This window comes from Manis javanica, chromosome 6, assembly GCF_040802235.1.
Source record: "Manis javanica isolate MJ-LG chromosome 6, MJ_LKY, whole genome shotgun sequence".
Classification (NCBI taxonomy): Eukaryota; Metazoa; Chordata; class Mammalia; order Pholidota; family Manidae; genus Manis; species Manis javanica.
In genome coordinates this window covers 62,036,234-62,055,906 of record NC_133161.1, presented here as the reverse complement: position 1 = coordinate 62,055,906, position 19,673 = coordinate 62,036,234, and positions in this window count along the sequence as shown.

The following is a 19,673-nucleotide window of genomic DNA, read 5'->3' as shown; positions in this document are numbered from 1 at the left end:
ATTTTATTATTCCTATTTTAGAGATAACTAAGAAGATTCAAAGAGGTTAAGGGAATTGCTTAAGGTCACACACGTTGCCCAGAGCTGTCTGCTGTGAAGTCTATACAATTTATTATGGAGGACATATCAATCCTAATATAGAGAGGGAAGAAGCTTGTTTACACAATAAAAGGCCAATCTCAGGGGCCTTAAAAACTGAACAATAGAGACTTGCTTTTGGTCACAAAGAAAGGAGTGGTCCAGCAGTTTTGAAAAAATAATGTAAAGAATCTGTATTAAAAAAAAAAAAAGAAACATAGCCAAATGTTGGATTACCATTATAAGAGACCTTAAGGAAACAAGTCAGGAAACTACTAGTTCAATGGTGTGTAATAAAGATCAGAGCAAGACTGAAGGTGAGAATGCCATATTTATGATAATACAATGCCTATAAATACGCATTCCTTATTTGCTTGCAAAATCATCTTCAATGTTTTAATCATTTTTATAAGAAAAGCATCTGACCAGTGTCGGACAGGGAAGAACTAAAGCCCAAGACACCACATCTGCTGGCAAGAGAAGCAGCTGAAGAAGAGTTGGATTTCTGCCACTGGAGACACTCCAGTTTCTATCAGAGTAATTGAAAGACTGCACCCATGATTACTTTATTTCTAGGAACAACAGTTTTAGCGTTGGGAGGGACTTGAAAAACAACCAATACACAAATTACCTCTGAGAGTTGCTCACTCAGCCTCTGTATGAGCAGCCCCAGCTGTGATTCTCCTTCTGTGGTGGGGTAACTCATTGCTGAAACACTCTCTCACAGTCACCCATGCTTACATAAGGGGCAAGAAGAAAGGGGAGGTCACCAATCCAGTGCATTGTTTGCATTCAGTGGAACCAACCTACTATAAGCAGACATAGTTGAGATGACTGGGGAAACCTATGATTTAATATTCATAAATTATTATTTAATTACACATAAGTTACGATAGGAGGCTCTCTTTTAAAAAGTCCTCTCGTAAAGATGTGTACTGAGGTATCAACATTGATAGTACAAAAGTACAATGTCTGAGACTTTAAAATACATATATATATATATATATATACACAAGATATTGGAAGGGATTACACCTCCATTTTTTTTGGATGTTGGAGAATTTCTAGGTGTTAAGAAAAAGAGATACAGTTTAGCAATAGAGTATATATGTAAGATAAAGAAAGGAATTTGAAAACACTATCTCAAGAACACTAGCCTGGGGGACCTCAGGACTGGGGGATAATGGTAAGGCAAAGAGAGTTACTGTTGGAATACCAGGTGTTCACGGGTAAATTCCACGTTAAGTAGATGAATGCAAAGCATGTTTCTAAGTATATTAGTGTTTGTATGTGTCTAAATTTGGAAGGCAGTTCTCAAAAATATTCACAAATGATTATGTACTGGGATTCAAGCTGACTTTTAATTTCACCTCTATATGTGACTATTTTATCACATTTCAGCAATGTGCATGTTTTTATTCTACAATCAAGAAACATAAAAACAAATTGATGTAAACAGCATTAAGGGTTAATTTTTAAATACTGTAACTTCTAATGTTGCCATTTTTGCCTTAGTGGGCCACAAGATTTTCATTTTAAGGTGAACTTCAATAGGTAACTGCCAATTATTTCTTCAGTCTGAAGTAACAGATGCAAAAGAAGAGACAGAGGTCAGGAAAGAATTCCCAACTACATCTTTCACACAGTCTCATTTGCTTCGTGATTGCTGATATTTTCTAGTGACACCTTATCCATACCTACTGGTACCCCGTTTGACGTAGAGAGAGCATATGCCATGGCAGCAAAGCTGGTTGTTTTACCCATCATGGGGAAATGCAAAGCTATTCTCCCTAAATCAAAAGAGGTAAGCCGTCTGAACTATCATTAGAAAGAATTTCCTTGACAACATAATTAAAAGGCATGTAGAACTATGGGCTTTTGGCCTCCAGTTAAATATTCTTTTGGAATTCTGCTCTAACTTCACTTAATTCTCATTCAGTTTCTCTTTCTATTCAGTGTGTCTGACCAGAGTGAACAATTTGACAAGCATTGTGATTTTTCTGAAGCGGGAGGGTGAATAATTCATTTCCTTCCGCTGATAGCAATGTTCTCAAAGCCACATTTTTTGGTTATTTTGTCACTACAAAGCTTTTTTTTTTTTCATAAATGAGGAGTAAATATTTTCATTTGTTCTCAATTTTCTTCCAGTAAATTTCACATTTCTTATTTTTTTATAAAAGAAACTGGCTTTATCTTGTCAAGTATATTCCTAATATCTGGCACAGACTTTCGTACATATTGGGGGTTCTATAAATAATTGCTGCATGACTAAGTAGATGCACAGGCTTATGTTTATCCACTCACTACATAAAAACAGCAAATGCAGCACTCAGAGTGTGAAATATTCAGGAATCTCTGCTAAAATCTTACTCCAGCAGCCATTATTATATTCCTGAAGGCACAGAGAATTTGTTTACTTATTAGTTGCCGTGCAATTTAAGCTATTAATGACCTGAGCCTAACATAAAAACACTAAAATCAATATGTAGTGGTAAACAGAATGGGGTACAAATTCTATATAATCAATAAAGCCTGCTGTCCTCTTTGCACAAACAGGCTACTAACACACAGTGACTGCAAGGTGTTTTTCTCAGCACGGTTTCTGGTCTTGAGCTGTTCCATTTTCAGCATCCACATATAGTGTTGAAGTAGCTGATCGAAGGGGAGTGAGATGAGGGTGTAATCTGTAGTTACAGAAAAGTCAAATTACCTGACTATCCTAAATTGGTGATGCTGAGCTCACAAGGAACAGGGACTAACTATGTAATCAAGCTCACCCAATGCTTTTATCATTCAAATTCTGCTTTTAGACATAAAGTACTATTGTGGACTTTTTTATTCTCTAAGTTCTTCAAAAGTTATGCCAGTCTATTTTTTTCTTTTGACACAATGCCATTTGATATATTTTGTTTCAGTTACAAACAGTGTCTATATTTTTACATGGTAAAGGAAGGGGCATTCTGGGGCAGAATGGAATTGCAAAACTTGAAATTTTATTTCAGAAGGACTCAGGAATAAGTCATGATACTTACTGCCTTTTTTCTTCATTTTAATTCCAGAACCACAGAGCTGTGAGAACTTCTATATTAAAGTAAAAGTACATGTCTGATAACGAACAATAATGTCTATAGGATGGTGGCAAGGCTTCCTTACTTTCTCAGTCTGTTCCTTGTCTCTCAGTGATAAGGCACGAATGCTTAAACAGTGGACATCCTGAGGACACAAGTAAAATACCGAAATACTCTAGGAACAAAACACCAAGAAATGTTTTTAAAGTTGCCACATACCTTCTCACATAGCCCATCATTCCATTATAAAATGACACAACTCATCATTTATCTTTCCTTGTCACCAACATGGCACAGACCAGAGCTCCTCTGGGGACACTGTGGTGAACCAATCACCTGTCACAGAGCATGAACTGAAATCGTAGAAGTGAAGCAAATTTTAACACAAAGATCCTTTTGTACAATCATGTGTGGGTCGAATTCTTACAATTATTAAGGAAAGCTGGTCTCATAACCAATAATTTTACAGTCAGTTGTGTTGTGGTTTCTGGTCTTATGTTTTCTTTTGGAGATCAAAAATATTTTTTGTATATAATATTATAAGCACAATACCCTCCCAGGTCAGTATGGCTGACTCCTCGAATTCTCTAAATGCTGTCCACATTCTAGGAACTTGTATTTCTAAATCCATGATGCATGTCAGGTAAAAAATTCTCCTTGATATGAAAAATTGTAAAACTAATCATTAATTTCTTAAATCGCAAACTAAATCTAATTCCCTACCTAGATTTATAATTCTACATAGCTTAGATCATTATTCTTCATGCAATTTTCCCAAATGAATGAATGTACCTTGTAGAAATTTATTCTTAAAATCATAAACTTGAATTTTTATTTAAATGCAAAACATTTATAAATTTGTTTTTTAAGATGCTTCTCCTGATATTCCAAATAATTTGTTTTGAGGTGGAACACAAGAAACACTGAAGTAAAAAAAAAATACATTTTTACAATCCAAATGGAAATTATGTAGTCTTTGTCTTTTCTGTTTTAGTTTGAGACAAAAATTTTTCAGTGTAATGTATATAACCAATTCTAAACAAGGTTTTAAGTGTTAGATACAAATTGCCTAAAAAATAACTTTAAAATGGAATTCACTTAACTCTACCATTGACTTTTCATCTAAGTTTTGCTCACTTTAATATTTTTTCTTGCTGGATAATTCACACACTTTGCATTAACATGTGCTAAAATAAAACAGTAAACTAACTTTGAAATAATACAGAAAAATAAAATGACTCATATGCTTTAATAGAATATACTATATAGTCACTTTAAAAGATTTTTTAGCTATAATGAGTCATGGTCAGCAAGAAACAGAACAGCTTCTACCTTTAACTTAAGCCACACTTTCAACCAACATTTAGAAAAGCATCCTAACAAGCTTCCTGCTTCGAATTTTTATGTTCTTGACACCAGACAGATTTAAGAGTTAGAAAATGAGCAGAAAGTATTCAGTTAGGAACACTTAAGTCACAAGAAATTGGGAAAGAGTAGTTAATATTTGAAATAAGAGAAAAGTAACTTTCATAATTGATGTCTCAACTCTGAAAACATTAATAACTTTCTTTACAAAGATACAGCCTATAGAGAGTCTTCCTAAACTCAAGGAAATGGACAACCAGGAAAAGTCCTTTACTAGACACACAATAAACTCTAAATAAATCAAACTTGTTTCTTGTTCCCCCAGACTTCTTAAAAAAGATAGACAATTACACAAAAACATCGACATTAAAATTGTTTCTAGTATAAGTTTTACTATACACAATAGTTAAAATCATGAATTTCTAACATGCCCAAAAACATTCATTTCCTCTCTTGTTTATCTTACCTCTGTTTTATTTCTTTTTTTTTTTTGCATTTGTTATAGAAGGATGCCTTTAGACACTTAAATTATGCAATTAACTAAATTTCAATTGCCGTAAACTGAAATGTCAAAATATTGATACATCTGTATTCTATTTGTATTATAAAAATGTATTTTTTTATTTCAGTGTTTCTTATGTTCCATCTCCAAACGCAAGAAAACAGACTTATTCATATTTAAAATCACATTCACTATTCCTAAGATATTAGAAATTTTCTATTCTGTGTAAAACAAAAATTTACATATAGAGAAATGAGAGAAGCATTTGGGAAAATCTGGCTTACAAGGAATATCAAATACAAACTGTAAATATAAACTACATTAAAGTTAGGCTTTGTTGTAGAAGAATGTTCACATAGCTTTCGAAATGTCTGTTTTAACTGTCAAATTTTTTCTGGCAAAAGGGGAATCATACTATAAGGTTTGTGGAAAAAACCATAGTATTCAAATGTTGTAATAGCCCACTCCTAGGAATTTACCCAAAGAAACAACTTCTCAGATTCAAAACGACTTATGCACCCCTATGTTTATCACAGCACTATTCACAATAGCCAAGATATGGAAGCAACCTAAATGTCCATCAGTAGATGAATGGATAAAGAAGAGGTGGTACATATACACAATGAAATACTATTCAGCCACAAGAAAGAAACAAATCTTACCATTTGCAACAACATGGATGGAGTTAGAGGGTATTATGCTCAGTGAAATATGTCAAGCAGAGAAAGACAAATACCAAATGATTTCCCTCATTTGTGGAGTATAACAATGAAGCAAAACTGAAGAAACAAAATAACAGCAGACTCACAAACTCCAAGAAGGGACTAGTGATTACCAAAGGGGAGGGGTGGGGAAGGGTTAGGAGGCAGGGAGAAGGGGACTGAGGGGTATCATGATTGGTGCACATGGTGTGTGTGGGGTCATGGGGAAGACAGTGTAGCTCAGAGAAGACAAATGGGGACTCTGGTATCTTACTACACTGATGGACAGTGACTGCAATGGGGTATGGTGGGGGGAGAACTTAATAAGGGTGAATGTAATAACCACATTGTTTTTCTTGTGAAAACTTCAAAAAAAACAGGTTGTAATAGCATTAATGAACAGTTTAATTTGGAAGAAAAATGTGTGGGGGATTATGAGGGCAAGAAGTGGAGAAGGCAGAGGACGGCTGAGGGCAGTTGAGGTCACAGCCTGTCTTTAACAGATAGCTTCTCCTACTCAAGAGAAATAAAGGAGAAAAAATGTGCTCTCAGGATTACAGTATTCCCCCTAGATCTTATTAAATGCTCTATATCTAAATATCTAAAGAGCCAAGAAAACATTAATACAGAGAAATACATGAAAACATTATATAGGGCATATATTTCAATTCAATTCATAGAATATTTTAGTCATGTCAACACAAAAATTTGTGGCAAGGTCATAATCAAACTATTAAATTATCAAATTAAGATGCTTGTTTGGTAAGACAGGGTTAGACTAGCAAACAAAATGAAACTCACTAGAATGACATAAATGCAATTTTTAATGAGTATGTTTTCAGGAATAGTATTTATAATTCCTAAAACAATTGAGATTGACTCTAAAATAATTTACTTTAAAAACATTTGAACTGCATTTTACTATGGTTGAATGAATATGTAAAAAGTTCAATCCAACTGTACTTTGATTTTGATAACACAATTGTTAAACTCAACTACAGCTAACTGTATTAAGGTCAGGTAATCTATAAATCAAAACCTTGTGCCATATGTAAATATCATATTCTATCATAGCTTGTAAAAATCAGGTTGATTTAAATAAAGGTTAAAAAAACTGGGTTCAAATTTCTCTTGTAATTGAAGTAAAGCTTCCTTAGTACAGTAGTACAGTACTAATCTCCAAAAAACAAACAGTTTTTTTTTTATGGAAGTAGAAACTCTGGTATTTATCTCAACAGAATTCTCATCTTTGTTTTTTAGTAACTATATTTCTTAAAGATAAAAAGGATTTGGAATATTTGAAAATATAGGGATATTGAAAAGAGTTATCCTCATCAGTCCTCAAAAATCTAGTCACACTTAATCAACCATTTTATTAGGCTACGTTTATCCAGGTTTAACTATATTCTTTATGGCTATATCAAGGATTTCAAATGTGAGTTAATTCACTGAAAGTTCCAAATTATGAATGCTATGACATGGATCTTAAATATGATCAACCTCCATCTGTCTAGAATGTTTATAAACAACAAACAATAAAAAGAAAAACATAGGAACAAAGAGTTAAACCTCAAATTTATCCATAAAATAGTAATTCTGGTTTATCAGAAATGCAGATGTGACTAAATAGTGATACAAATTTTTTTTAAATTTCTAAAGCATTTAAATTTACACAGAATAAATTTGAAAAAAAGGTAGATGTTATAGCTTCCTGACTGTCTTTCTTTTTATAATAATTTCTAGGAAACTTTACTACACAGAACATTGTATTTAATCAGATTAAGACACAGATTTCTGTTGCAGCTTTGCCACTAACCTTTTGTGTGCTCTTAGGGAAGTCAGTTCCTCTTTGTTTGATTAGGTGGTTGAATTTGCTGCTCAGTACAAGTTATTCTTACCCTCTCAACTACTTACCAACAGATGGCTAAGGAGTATGAGGTGAGAAAAATAAAAGACAACTCATCTTTTTTACTATATTTTTATCAGTAAATAAAATCTGTTGCTTGCAAACAGATAATTCTGTAGAATTGGGTTAGTTTATATGGTGATTAAAGATCATAATATCCTGAATGTTTGGTGTAGGCTACCTCACTCTTTCAGGACCCTTCAAAAGGTATTTCAAATGATCACAGGGAACTGCATATAATTTCAGCTTGATTACAAAATTCTTTAGTAACCTACATTAAACAATGTCCAATATGACCACTTAATCCCAATTTAATCAAAAAGCAATCCAGTAGTATTATTTTTATTTTATATACTATGGGCCTAATATTTACCTTGGAAGCTTTTTCTTTTAGTTGCTTGGAGATACACACACACACACACACACACACACACACACACACACACACACACTTTTTATCATCAAAGTGGAAACAAATGCTAGCTATTTGTAATTTATACTTACCTGCTAGGTAGTTTAAGGTAAATTAACTTTAAATTTATCTATTAACTTTAAAATCTGCCTTTCCCTCATTTCTTGCAATAGCAGATTACCAGAATCACAAAATTATACTCAGTAAAAAAATTCTTTTTCCCAAGGCTTTGGGAAAAGGTTAGTGACAACAATCAAAGGAAATAATGCAAGTGTATCACTATTCAAACAAGTAGACTTTAAGGAAAGAATCATTACTGGAGATAAAGATAACAATTGTTACTGACAAAGGAAGCTTTCAGAGTCTTAAATTTGCATATATTAACATGACTTCAAAATATATTAAACAAAAATTATCAAGACCAAAAAAAAGAAATAGATAAATCCATAATCACTATAGAAGACTTGTATATAGTATTATCAATATGTGATAATCAGTAAGAAGGTGAAATGATTTGGAAAATCAGTAAAGATATGGATCATAGAAACAGAAGAACTAATGTATCTCACATATTTAGAATACCATGTCCAACAATAAAGAATTTACATTCAAGGGCAAACTGAGTCTTAATAAAACTTATAGTATCACATGTCATAATACCTGCCTCAAGAAACTGCAAAGAATTTAAATTATTCAGAGAATGTTCTCTAACCACAGTGAAATTAAGGAATAATTAAAATAGACAGACTGCCCGTACACAAATTTTGATGATCCCCACGGTATGCCAGTTGGTCTGTGTGAGCAATAGAATCCTATAGAAGTGATTGTATGCCAATTCAGAGATTGTTCATCAAAGACTAAGCTTCCATTGGTCACATTCATCTTTCTCTGTCTTGGATCACTTGCTCTGAAGGAAACAATCCACCATGTCTTGAAAGCACTCAAGCACCCCTGTAGAGAGTCCCAGGCAACAGTGAGATTTAATGGAGGTGAACAGCCAAGATTTTATGAGAATTCAGCCCAGCTGAGAGCTTGATTACAACACCATGAGATACTACACTAGAACCAACAGATATGTGAGTATTTGAGATAGTATTTGTTTCTGGCTTTATGCTGTTAAATTTGGGGGTAAATTGTCATATGGCAATAGAGTAATATAAATCTTAATCTAAATTTCAGAAATTTTGGTGGAAACTAACAAGATCCTAAAAGTAATATAGAAATGTAAAGGGCTGCAAATAGCCAAAGCAATCTTGAAAAAGAAAAAATCTGGAGTACTAACATACCAGATATCAAGACTCATTATAAAGCTATAGTAGTTAAAACAATGTGAGACAAACACAAGGATAGACAAACTTCCCAATGGAACAAAATAGCTCACCAATCTATGTATCTACACATTACCATCACCTAATGTATGATAAAATAACTTTATAGTGCAATGGAAAAGAATGGTGTTTTCTACAAATGGTGTGGAGTCATTCAGAGGTCCTTATGGGAAAAGATGTATCTGACCCCTTTCCTTACTTATAAAAAACAATTCCAGATCAATTGCAGATCTAAGTGTGAAACTTAAAACAATAAATATTTTAGAATAAAATATGGGACATCTTATGACCTTGGAGTTGGTAAGTAATTGCTAAATGGGGGGGAGATATTGCTCATAAAGAGAAAATTAAGTGAATCACATTAAGAGCAAGTATTTTTGTTCATGAAGTAACAAAAAGAGTAAAAATTCAAATTGTGGTGTTTGATATTTGCATTGCATATATACAACAAAGGACTTATATACCTTGTATATAAAGATCACTTACATATCAAACCAATGGAAAATTTGTGCCAAAGACTTTTGTATTTTTTTAGCCATTTATATAAAGCTAATCTATGTCTTTTTAAATAAAAATAGCTTTTAAAATACACAGTAAGCTTAAATGTTTTCAAATTGAAAGAATTTTAAAATAGTCATTTCTTTTTCATTAATTATACCTTTCAACATCTATAAAAATAAAAGATATTAGTTTGTAAAAAAAACAAATTATTGAGATCAGATTAAAGATGGAAGCATAGGAAGGAATTATGGAAACCTCCTCCAAAAACTCTTAAAAGAGGAAAATACAGCAAATGCAACTAGACCTGAAACTGATGTGAAGACTGCAGAACAGACCCTCTATACCTGAGGAAGAAAAGAGGGCCACACAGAAAAGGGTGAGGCAGCAAAAATGAGATCAAGTTGGACCCATGACCTCCCCCACACCAGCCTACAGGCAGACAGAAGAAAGAAGAATGGAGCAGAGAGAGGGTAGGAGCCCAGGAGCACTGCATGACTGGCCCTAGAGATCTGCTCTGGGAACATGAGCCCACATTACATTAGGTTCTGGTGATTAACAGGGTTGGACAGCAGATGGAACACTCTGGAAAGCTGAGACTACAGCCAGTGTGGAGAGCAGGCAGGCTCCTCCAGTCCTGAGACCCAAAGCAGAGGCAGCAGTTTGAAAGACTTGCCAGTAGTGGGTGGGGTACCAGAGGTGACAGGGTTGGATGGAACTCTCTCCTCAGGAGAAAGGGCAGGTAGAGGATACCTCCCCAGCCTTTCTTTGACCCAACAGATCAGAAATTCTCAGAAGCCCCAGATACTCTATCCCTCTTCTTGGCAACACAGACTTGAGGCACCTCCTTACACTCTGCCAGGAACCAACCCACTTTGCCCAGCTGCAGCATCAGACTGTGCTGCCTGGCAGGCAAAGGGAGACTTTCCCAGCTTACAGGCTCCATTTCATCCCAACTAGAGAGGTGCATGGAGGAGCCAGCAACAGGAGCTCTTTCCTCCGTGCAGATGTCCAAACATGTTGATATGTGTTTGACTGGGGTACATTGGTCCACCCACCCAATTAATCCTGCAGCCCCACCATTGCTGCAGGCCAGGAAGAGGGTGGCCCTGCCCACAGCAGCCCAGTGATCTCAAGAGAGATTTCTGAGCTGATCACAAAGCAGCACCTCAAATTTCCCACTGAGACTTATACCAATACAGAATCCAGACAGAAAGGTGTCCCACCCATGGCACCCCAAAAACTGGGGCCCCCACAAAATGGAACTGGGCACTAGAGAGTAAAGAATCTTGATTTTTCTGGACACCATAGAGCTATATCTCTTTACAAAGCTATAGCTTCTTCTTCATAAAGCTACATCTCTTTAGATCAGAAAGCATAGAAGAGACATCTAATACAAAGGAAGAAACACAGAATTCCTGACAAAATGAGCAGAGGAATTTGATCCGATCAAAACAACAAAACAGACCCCTGAAAGAGGGCTAATTGAAAGGGAGATCACCAATCTTCTTGATAAAAATTTCAAAATAAAAGTCAAACATGCTCACAGACTTGCAGAAAACTATTCAAGATCTCAGGAAAGACTTCAACAAAGAGATAGAAAATTTGAAAAAAGAGCCACTGAGAGCTGAAGAATACAGTATCTGAAAGGAAACATATGCTGGAGAGATTTAAAAGTAGATTTGATCATGTAGGGGAGATGGTAAATGAAATAGAAATGAGAGAACAGAAAAACAAAGACACTGAGGAACAGAGAGGAAAAAGGAAAAAGAATCTCTAGGAATGAAAGAGTGGTAAGAGAGCTATGTGACCAATCCAAGTGAAACAATATTCACATAAAGGGTACCAGAAGGAAAAGAGAAAGATAAAGGGATAGAAAGTCTCTTTAAGGAAATAATTATTGAAAACCTTCCCAATTTGGGGAAGGAAATAAACACTCAGGTTATGGAAGCGCAGAGACATCCTAACAAAAGGAATCCCACAAGATAACACCAAGACAATAATTTAAATGGAAAGGATCAAGGATAAGAAGATAGTATTGCAAACAGCTAGAGAGAGAAAAAAGATTACTTATAAAGGAAGTCCCATCAGGCTATGAGCAGACTTCTCAACAAAAACTCTCCAGGCCAGAAGGCAGTGGTATGATGTATTTAATATACTGAAACAGAAGGACCTCCAACCAAGAAACCTCTACCTGGTAAGAATATCGTTTAAATTTGAAACAGGGATTGAACAAATTCCAGATAAACAAAAGAAGGAATTCACCACTGCTAAGCCAGTCTTACATGATATGTTAAAGAGATTGCTGTAGATGGAAACAACCTAAGGCTAAAGAGCTTTCACCAATGAAAACTATACCAACAGAGGAGGCTTAAAGATGGTGGCATGAGAGGTGAGAAAGAAACATCCTCCCAAAACCACATATAATATGAAAATATAGCAAATGCATATAATCCTGAAAGAGCAACAGGAAAGAAGGCTATGGCAGACTGCCTGTACCTGGGTAAAACAGCAGGCCTCAAGGAAAAGGGTAAAGTACCAGAGCCATGATTCAGTGGGACCCTAGTCCTTACCCCACCACAGCTCACTGGAGGGAGGAAGAGAAATGGAGTAGGGAGCAGGTGGAGGCCTAGGACTGGTGAACACCCAGCCCTGGAGATCTGCTCTGGGAGCACAAACCTACATTATATGGTGCTCTGGATATTAGTTGGGTTGGAAAGCTAAGACAGGTGAAATACTTAGACTGAGATTCCAGCTACTTGTGGAAAACACATATCCACAACCGACCACTCAAGAACAAAAGGAAGGCGGGCAGGCTGAGAGACTTTCTAACAGTGAGAGGGCAGCTAAAGGTGTAAGGATTCCACAGAGCTTGCTTCTCAGGAGAAAAGACAGATTGACAAAATTGTCTGGGCACACTCAACCCAGCAAGTTGAGAATCTTCAGGAGCTTCAGGAGTTCCATAAGCCTGGCTAGCTACATAGCTACAAGGACTGCACCACAATATGCAGCCTGCCAAGCCTTATTCCCTGGTGGCCCCAGCTTGCAAACTGGCTGCCTCCATCATTGCCCCAAGCCAGCCACAGGGTGGTCCCAACTATAGCAGCTAAAAACAGAAAACACAGAGACTTCTCCCTGTGTGCTCAGCCCACTGGCCGTGGAAGTGGAGGCAGGCACTGCAGCCGGGAAACAGGAAAGACCGCTTTCCTCACAAAGGGCTTCAGGATCCTTGCCTGTAACCCCTGACATCACTCCAAGAGCTGAGCAGCTTCAGAGACAAGAGTTTCTGGGCACTAGAGGGCACCATCTACAAATATGAAACATCAAAGGAACCTGGTTCAACCCAAAATCCCACATACACCAAAAGTAGGCCAAGTGAAACTGAACTCATAACTCTTCCTAAAAGAGAGTTCAAAATAAAAATCATAAACATGCTAATGGAGGTACAGAAAAATATTCAAGAACTCAGGGAAGAATTCAGGAATGAGATTCAATAATTAAAGAATATAGTATCTGAAAAGGAAAAATACAAAGGAGGGACTTAAAACCAGATTAGATGAAGTAGAGAAGACAGTAAATGAAATAAAAATTAGAGGAAAGGAATACAAAGCTGAGGCACACAGAGAAAAAAGGATCTCTAGGAATAAAAGACTTTAAGAGAACGGTGTGACCAATCCAAATAGAAGAATATTCACATTATAGGGGTACCAGAAGATAAAGAGAGAGAAAAAGGTGACAGAAAGTATCTTTGAGGAGGTAATTGCTGAAAAATTCCCCAGTCCGGGGAAGGAGATATTCTCTCAGGCCATGAGGTGCACAGATCTTCCAACACAAGGGAACCAAGGAAGACAATAACACCAAGACATATAATAATAAAAATTGCAAAGATCAGGGATAAGGACAGATTATTAAAAGTAGCCAGAGAAAGAAAAAAGATCACATACAAAGGAAAACCCATCAGGCTATCATCAGACTTCTCAGCAGAAACCTTACAGGCCAGGAAGGAGTGGCATGATATATTTAATGCAATGAACCAGAAGGCCCTTGAACCAACAATACTCTACCTGGCAAGATTATCATTTAAATTTGAAGAAGGGATTAAACAATTTCCAGATAAGCAAAAGCTGAGAGAATTTATCTCCCACAGACCATCTCTACAATGTATTTTGTAGGGACTGCTATAGATGGGAGTGTCCCTAAGGTTAAAGAGCTGTCACTAGAGAAAATAAAACCACAGTAAAGAAAGAAGACAAATTAATTTTTAAGCAGATGCAAATTCAAATCAAGTACCCCCAAAGTCAATCAAGCAATAGACAAAGAGTATGGAATATGATACCTAATAGATAAAGAATGGAGGAGGAAGAAAAAGAAGGAAAAAAATAACGAACCTTTAGATTGTGTTTGTAATAGCATACTGAGTTAAGTTAGATTCTTAGATAGTAAGGAAGTTACCCTTGAACCTTTCATAACCATGAATCTAAAGCCTGAGATGGCAGTAAGTACATATCTATTGATAATCACCTTAAATGTAAATGGTCTGAATGCACCAATCAGAAGACATAGAGTCACTGAATGGATAAAAAAACAAGACCCACCTATATGCTGCCTACAAGAGACTCACTTCAAACCCAAAGACATACACAGACTAAAAGTGAAGGGATGGAAAAAGATATTTCATTCAAAAAATAGGGAGAAAAAGCAGGCATTGCTGTACTTATATCAGAAAAAAATAGATTGAGCCAAGAATGTAATAAGAGACAAAGAAGGACATTACATAATTATAAAGGGTTAATTCAACAAGAGGATATAACCATTATAAATATCTATGCACCCAACACAGGATCACCTACATATGTGAAACAAATACTAACAGAATTAAAGGGGAAAATGCATTGCATTCATTTTAGGAGACTTGAACACACCACTCATTCTAAAAATCAGATCAACCAGACATCTACAGAACACTCCACCCAAAAGCAGCAGGATCCACAATCTTCTCAAGTGCACATGGAAAATTTTCAAGAATAGATCAGATGCTAGGCCACAAAAAGAGCCTCAGTAAATTAAAAAAGATTGAAATTGTACTAACCAGCTTCTGATACCACAAAGGTATGGAACTAGAAATAAGCAGAGAAAACAAAAAAGCCTACAAACACATGGAGGCTTAACAACATGCTCCTAAATAATCAATGGATCAATAACCAAATAAAAACAGAGATCAACGAATGTATGGAGACATATGACAACAATATATCAACACTGCAAAATGTGTGGGATGCAGCGAAGGCTGTACTAAGAGGGAAGTATATTGCAATACAGGCCCACCTCAAGAAAGAACAATCTTATATGAGCAGTATAAACTCACATTAATGAAACTAGAGGAAGTATAACAAATGAGGCCCTAAGTCAGTAGAAAGAAAGACATAATAAAGATTAGAACAGAAATAAATAAAATTGAGAAGAATAAAACAATAGAAAGAATCAATGAAAGCAGGAGCTGGTTATTAAGGAAATAAACAAAATAGATAAACCACTAATCAGATTTATCAAGCAAAAAAGAGAGTCTACTCACATAAACAGAATCAGAAATGAGAAAGGAAAAATCACTATGGATACCAGGATACCACAGAAATACAAAGAATTATTAGAGAATACTATGAATATGCTAACAAACTGGATAACCTAGAATAAATGAACAACTTTCTAGAAAAATACAACCTTCCAAGGCTGACCAAGGAAGAAACAGAAAATCTGAACAGACCAATTACCAGCAGTGAAATTGAATTGGTAATAAAAAAACTACCTAAGAACAAAACCCGTGGACCAGATTGCTTTGCCGCTGAATTTTATCAAACATCCAGTGAAGAACTAATACCCATCCTCCTTAAAGTGTTCCAAGAAGTACAAGAGGAGGGAGTACTTCCAAACTCATTGTATGAGGCCATCATCTCTCTAATTCCAAAACCAGGCAAAGACACCACAAAAAAAGAAAATTACAGACCAATATCCCTGTAGAACATAGATGTAAAAATACTCAATAAAATATTAGCATATCGAATACAAAATACTTCAAAAAGATCATTCATCATGATCAAGTAGGATTTATTCCAGGGATGCAAGCATGGTACAATATTACAAAATCCATCAACATCATCCACCACATCAACAAAAAGGACAAAAACCACATAATCATCTCCATAGATGCTGAAAAAGCATTCAAAAAATTCAATATCCATTCATGTTAAAAACTCTTAACCAAATGGGTATAGAGAGCAAGTACCTCAACATAATAAAGGCCACATATGACAAACCACAGCCAACATCATACTTAACAGCAAGAAGCTGAAAGCTTTTCTTTTAAGATCAGGAACAGGACAAGGATGCCCACTCTCCCCACTTTTATTCAACATAGTTCTGGAGGTCCTAGCTATGGCAATCAGACAACACAAATAAATAAAGGCATATAGACTGGTAAGAAAGAAGTCAAACTATCACTGTTTGCAGATGACATGATTTTGTACATAAAAAACCCTAAGGAATCCACCCCAAAACTACTAAAAATAGTAACTGAATTCAGCAAAGTTGCAGGATACAAAATTAATACACAGAAATCAGTTTCATTCCTATATGCTAATGATGAACTAGCAGAAAGAGAAATCAGGAAAACAATTCCATTCACAATTGTATCAAAAAGAATAAAATACCTAGGAATAAGCCTAACCAAAGCAGTGAAAGACCTATACTCTGAAAACTACAATACACTCATGAGAAAAATTAAAGAAGGTACTGATAAATGAAAATGCTTTGTTCATGAATAGGAAGAATTATATTATGTCAAAATGGCCATCATACCTAAAGCAATACACAGATTCAATGCAATCCCTATCAAAATATCAATGGCATTCTTCAGCGAACTGGAACAAATAGTTCTAAAATTCATATGGAACAACAAAGACCCTGAATAGTTAAAGCAATCCTAAGAAATAAGAATAAAGCTGGAGTATTACACTCCTCAACTTCTAGGTCTACTACAAAGCCTCAGTAATCAAGACAATTTGGTACTGGCACAAGAACAGACCCATAGCTCAGTGGAACAGAATAAAGAGACCAGATATAAACCCAAGCATATATGATCAATTAATATACGATAAAGGAGCCATGGATATACAAGGGAGAAATGACAGCCTCTTCAATAACTGGTGTTGGCAAAACTGGACAGCTATATGTAAAAGATTGAAACTGGATTATTGTCTAACTCCATATGAAAAGTAAACTCAAAATGGATCAAAGATCTGAATGTAAGTCATGAAACCATAAAACTCTTAGAAGAAAACAGGCAAAAATGTCTTGAACAGAAACATGAGCAAATTTTTCCTGAATGCATTTCCTTGGGCAGGGAAACAAAAGCAAAAATGAACAAATGGGACTACTTCAAACTAAAAAGCTTCTGTATAGCAAAGGACACCATCAGTAGAACAAACAGGCATCCTACAGTATGGGAGAATATATTTGTAAATCACATATCTGGAAAGGGGTTAACATCCAAAAGGTATAAAGAACTCACATGCATCAACACCCAAAAAGCAAATGACCTGATTAAAAAATGGGCACAGGACCTGAACAGACACTTCTCCAAAAAAGAAATTCAGATGGCCAACAGGTGCATGAAAAGATGCTCCACATTGCTAATTATCAGGGAATGCAAATTAAAACCACAAGGAGATATCTCCTCACACCAGTTAAGATGGCCAACATCCAAAAGTCAAGGAACAACAAACGCTGGAGAGGATGTGGAGAAAGGGGAACCCTCCTACACTGCCGGTGGGAATGTAAATTAGTTCAACCATTGTGGAAAGCAATATGAAGGTTCCTCAAAAAACTAAAAATAGAAATACCATTTGACCCAGGAATTCCACTCCTAGAAGTTTACCCAAAGAAAGCACGCTCTCAGATTCAAAAGGACATTTATACCCCTATGTTTATCGCAGCACTGTTTACAATAGCCAAGATATGGAAGCAACCTAAGTGTCCATCAATAAATGAATGGATAAGGAAGATACATATACAGAATGGAATATTATTCAACCATAAAAAGAAAAGAACTCCTGCCACATGCAACAACTTGGATAGGTCTAAAGGGCATTTTGCTCAGTGAAATAAGCCAGACGGAGAAAGACAAATACCATGTTTCGTTTATTTGTCAAATATAAAAACAAAGCAAAACAGAAGGAACAAAACAGCATTAGACTCAGACACTGAGAAGTGACTGCTGGTTACCAAGGGAGAGGAGAGTGGGCAGAGTTGGGGAAAGGGAGAGGGGGATTGTTGAACCACTGTGATGTACAATTGACAAAACAAAATAAGATAAAACAAAATAAGATAAAATAAAATAAAATAAAATAGAATAAAATAAAATAAAATAACACCATGTATTTATTCTGAAAAACAAAAACATGTGACTATAGTGGGAAAAATTTTTCAAGTCTTCCATTGGAAATTTTCAGTAATTCTCTACTACCTACAGGAAAATGTTTATTTTGTGATATTTAAAAATTAATAGTTAACAAAATACAATCATTTTGTTTCTAGTACCACTTCCCTCTGCTCTATTTCATTCCTCTGTGCACTAAGAAACTACTGATTGAGTGCTTAGGTACCCAGCCACCATTTTAGAAGTTACTGACATGGAGGTAAACAAGACAGTCAAGTCCTTCATCCAGTGGGATTACAGTCCAGTGGAAATGACCTATGATAACAAAAAACTATACAAATGGAGTTTACACTCCTTATCCCCCTGCAATCACTTGCCCATGGCTAGTAGAAGAAATTCAGAAGATGCTCTTGCTTTTTTCTGTTACATGCAGCTGAAATTGATCCTATCACATATGGTAAACATGGTAAGTGTTAGAAGAGGTGTATGAAAAGGAGAGAAAGAAAGTGTTACAAAGTAGCCAAGCTAGTCAAAGTAACTCAGGAACATTTATGAAATACCCCAGCTGTATCACAAGGAAAGGATTTTAGAGGTAGGACTGGATTTTAATGATTCTGGAGATAGATACTAAGTTAAAAGATACTCTTAGCTATTCTTACTTAAAAGCTTATTCTCACTCTAAATGCACTCTAAGGTGTGATACAGTGGTGAAAAAAATGTGTTCTACCTAATAAATGAATGCAAAAAAAACTTGAGAAATTATAAAGTGGATTATGGTCCTCTTTCACTGAAAATCCAAATGATACCTACTGCAAAGAAAAGTTAACCTTAGACCTGAAAATATCAGATAACTATCCCTTAAAACTAAGCTTCATATTATGCCAACCTGTCTCATACTGCATTATTTTGAAGTACACTATTTTTATTGTTTTACTAATTATCTTGGGCTGCCATAAGAAAATACAGTCTGGGTAGCTTATACAACAGAGATTTATTTTTTTAATAGTTCTGGAGGCTGGAAGTCCAGTATCAGGATGCAAGCATGGTCAGGTTCTGGCGAGAGCTCTCCTGGCGTGTGGATGACCAGCTTCTCCCTATGTCCTCAACAGGGAGGATGAAGAGGTCTCTCTCTTCTTCTGCTTATAAGGCCATCAGTCCTATAAATTTAAGATCCTACCAGCATGACCTCACTAACCTTAGTTACCTCCTAAATCCCCTATCTCCAAATACATTATTGTCATTATTCACAATGAGTTAGATCTTCAACATGACATTTGGTGGGAACACAGCTCCTTCCAGTAGCAATTATACTTTGTAAGTTGAGAATGTAGAGATAAAATCATGGTGATAAGTGATCACAGCAGTGTAACACAATTCATGTTTT